We start from the raw sequence: 3,819 nt of genomic DNA on the forward strand, positions 1-3,819 counted from the left end.
TCCTGGCTCCCAGGTCAGGAGCTTGCCTATCACAGCACAGGCAGCCTACATTCCAGACATTTTTTTTTTTAGATTTTATTTATTTATTTTTAGAGAGATGAGAAAGGAGGGAGAAAGAGAGGGAGAGAAACATCGATCAGCTGCCTTTTACACGCCCCCAACTGGGAACCTGGCCCGCAACCCAAGCATGTGCCCTGACCAGGATCGAATGTGCAAGCTCTTGGTCTGCAGGCCAGCACTCAGTTTGCTGAGCCACACCAGCCAGGGCTCATTCCAGACTTTCTGAGAGAGCTCTGACATTGTTTATTCAGGCAAGAACTTAAATAATGAATCTGAATCTAGGAAGGAAAGCAGAAAGCACTAGATCCCACCAGACCAAGTCCAGGCAACTCAGAGACACAGCATCATCAGAACTGGAAGTCTCAGTTCCACAAAGTACTCAGGAATGCTGGGGTGCCTAGAAAGAGCTTGCTGGAGTCACCAACTTCACTGAGGTGAATAGACATGGCCCCCTAAAGTTGCCTATGGATGGATTCCCTTAGCTAGACAAAACCCAAACCACAGGCTGAAGATCTGTTCCTCCTCAGAGAACATCTACACATCCATACCAGTTCCAAATGCAGAGGTGGAAATCTGAAAATACCAGAGGTTTCTGGGAAACTGGAGGCAAGATGTGTTAAGTCTTGCTTACTACAAGTTTACCCTTGGTTCACTCTGAACTGGGCGGGCTTACTACACTCTGCCAATCCAAGCTAAGAGAGAGAGATGCAGGCCAGCTTTGTCTTTCTCTTAGGGCCCCTCAAGACTGATTGCTCCAGAAAGTACTTCATGGTTGCCCCCAAATACTTGCCAATTCACTAGGAAGCATGGTCTAATCTTCCTTCCACACATTCACAAACTTTTGACTGAACTTTGCCAGGGCTGGATATACGAATAATTCAGCATGGAACCAGAGGTTCCCAAAGTCTGCCATATGCCTACATATATACACACACGCATAGAAAATGCTTTTGATTCATTCTCTTTTTTTGTTTAAATATGGAACGCTTCATGAATTAGTGTGTCATCCTTGTGCAGGGGCCATGCCAATCTTCTCTGTATCGTTCCAATTTTAGTGTATGTACTGCCGAAGTGAGCACTTTTGATCCATTCTTAAAAAGCCATCTTCTAAGGAGCATTTATTTTCTTTAAGGGATAAATCGGATTTCATTCCCACTCAGCTTCATCAACCCATATAGGCAAGTTTCCTTAGTCTCCTAGTGTTCTGGTCTAAAACCTCTGTGTGTCATCATTTAGTTCAACCCCAGTACCTGGGCTTAGGATGGGATGATCTGGGGAGGCCATGGGAGATGTGACAAAGAGTAAATGTTCTGAATAAGTACTGAAATATCCTAGGTGGCAGAAGTATCTGTGTATAGTGACTAGCACATAATAAATGCTCATTAAACATTAGCTATAAGAGTTCCTTGGGATCAGCCCAACATCATTTTGCTAAAGCCCAGAGAGATGGAGTGCCTTCTCCAGGTTCATAGTGCTTGTCAGTAACAGAGCCTCCACTAAGTCATAGGTTTTGTTTTTGTTTTTTTTTTTAATATCAAAGAGGAGTTTTTAAAATATAGGATCCTTGTAGAATCATCATTTCTTTGAATTGCCAAAGTGATCTCTTTGGATCCAGTACCCAATGATGGGCTGAAAGTGTTCATAACTTCCACCCACTGTTTTTAGTTCTACCCTTTGATACAACACAGAAGAAGCCAAATCCTTCTACTTGATAGAGATTTCAATCAACGCAGCCTCTTTGATTCCCTGGTTCCTTCAACTGTTCTCCATGTGACACCCTTTTCAATCACCATCTTTATCAGCCACCTCTGGATTCATCAAATGCCTTCTGACAGTGATGCCCAGAGATGAATGCCACCCTCTGAAGGAGCCTGCCTAGGCCAGTGCAGGGGCACGGTTGGCTACCTCGCTCCTTCCTCTGGATGTTATTAGATTGTGTTGGCTGTTTCAGTAGTCACATGGCACTATCTGCCCTTATTTAACTTGTGGGCAGCTCAGACTCCCAAGGTCTTTTTCATAAGCACTATCGTCAAACCGTGTCTCCCTCCTGTGGTCTTTCTACAATCATATATTTGTAAACTATATGAAATACTTTGTATATGTCCCACTTTCCAAGTTCTGATCACTGACAGATGATGCCTTCAAATCTTCTAGGTGTTCATTTCAACAGCACATATACTGAAATTGGAACAATACACAGAAGATTAGCATGGCCCTTGTGCAAGGATGACACACAAATTTGTGAATAATTCCATATGTTTATTTTCATAGCAGCACAATTTACAATAGCCAAGTACTGGAAGCAGCCTAAGTGCCCATCAGTAAATGAGTGGATCAAAAAACTGTGGTACATTCACACAATGGAATACTATGCAGCAGAGAGAAAGAAGGAGCTCCTACTCTTTGTGACAGCATGGATGGGACTGGACAGCATTATGCTAAGTGAAATAAGCCAGGCGGTGAAAGACAAATACCATATGATCTCACCTATAACAGGAACCTAATGAAGAAAACAAACAAATGAGAAAAATAAAACCAGAGACATGGAAACAAGGAACAGACTGACAGAGACCAGAAGGGAGGGGGGAGGGGGATGAAGGTAGAAAGAAGGGAAAGGGACTAGTCAAGGAACATGTATGAATGACCCATGGACACGGACAACAGGGTGGGGATTGACTGTGGGAGTGGCGGTGGTAGGCTGGGCGGAGGAGAGCAAGGGAGAGAAATTGGGACAACTGTAATAGAAAAATAAAAAAATATTTAATTTAAAAATTCTTCTAGGTCAGAAAGCCTAGGCCTAAATGTTGAACCTCGAGCTAAGTATTCTTCCACAACATTAGCTTTTTTCCTATCTAATGTATTTTGATCTACATGAAAATTAAATAGAGATAATTTCTACAAACTGCTGGAGCTTAATGGCTTAAAAGATACCAGGTGTGCATTGGGGAAAGTGGCATTTATTAAGTAACTATTGCATATCAGACATTATTAAGTGTTGTATATACATTAGCTCATTCCCTCTGAGTGAGGTAGGATTATTCACTTTTGTTTACAGACCAAGAAACTGAGGCTTAAGATATTCCATTGTTGTTAAGGAGAAGAGGTACGACTTGAACCAAGTTCTCACTAACTCCAAAGGGCATTTTCTTTCATTTACACTGGTGGTTCTTAATCTAGGTGCCACATTTGAATCACCTAGGGAACTCGAAAGCCACCCAATGCCTAGGCCTCACCCAGGCCAATTACAACCAGGGTTCCTAGAAATGGGTCTGGGCCTGAGCAGGTTTAAAACTTCCCTAGGTCCCTGGCTGGTGTGGCTCAGTGGACTGAGTGCAGGCCTGCAAACTGAAAGGTCCCTAGTTCGATTCCTGGTCAGGGCACATGCCTGGGTTGCAGGCCAGGTCTCCAGATGGGGCATTGTGAGAGGCAGATGATTGATGTTTCTCTCGCACATGGATGTTTTTCTCCCTCACTTCCCATCCCTCTAAAATAAATAAAATATTTAAAAATAACAAAATGTTTTCAAAATTAGACACAAACATGACACAACTGAGAACATAATTTGTATATTAGCAGGAGGTGCAAATCCCCAAAGAGCCCATTAGAAAACTAAGAAACTCTGAGGCAATGGGAAGTTGTAAAAGCTAGCACTGTGAGAACAAAGGGCACAACCATATGGAATAGCTTACTACAGGCAGGACAACAGAGCCCATGTGAGAACAGTGCAGGTTCCAGAGAGAGACACCTAGATCTGTTCAA

At 42.8% G+C, this 3,819-nt stretch overlaps 2 non-coding genes across 2 annotated transcripts; one reads left to right on the forward strand and one right to left on the reverse strand.

The window, feature by feature from the left end:
• Window positions 1-1,032: 1,032 nt before the first annotated feature.
• LOC112310922 (U6 spliceosomal RNA) lies at window positions 1,033-1,139 on the reverse strand. Its single transcript, XR_002975426.1, has one exon. It is a non-coding gene; the product is annotated as a U6 spliceosomal RNA (small nuclear RNA).
• Window positions 1,140-2,214: 1,075 nt separating this feature from the next.
• On the forward strand, window positions 2,215-2,321 carry LOC112310928 (U6 spliceosomal RNA). The gene has a single exon (XR_002975431.1). It is a non-coding gene; the product is annotated as a U6 spliceosomal RNA (small nuclear RNA).
• Window positions 2,322-3,819: the final 1,498 nt, after the last annotated feature.

Source organism: Desmodus rotundus, chromosome X (genome assembly GCF_022682495.2).
Source record: "Desmodus rotundus isolate HL8 chromosome X, HLdesRot8A.1, whole genome shotgun sequence".
Lineage (NCBI taxonomy): Eukaryota > Metazoa > Chordata > Mammalia > Chiroptera > Phyllostomidae > Desmodus > Desmodus rotundus.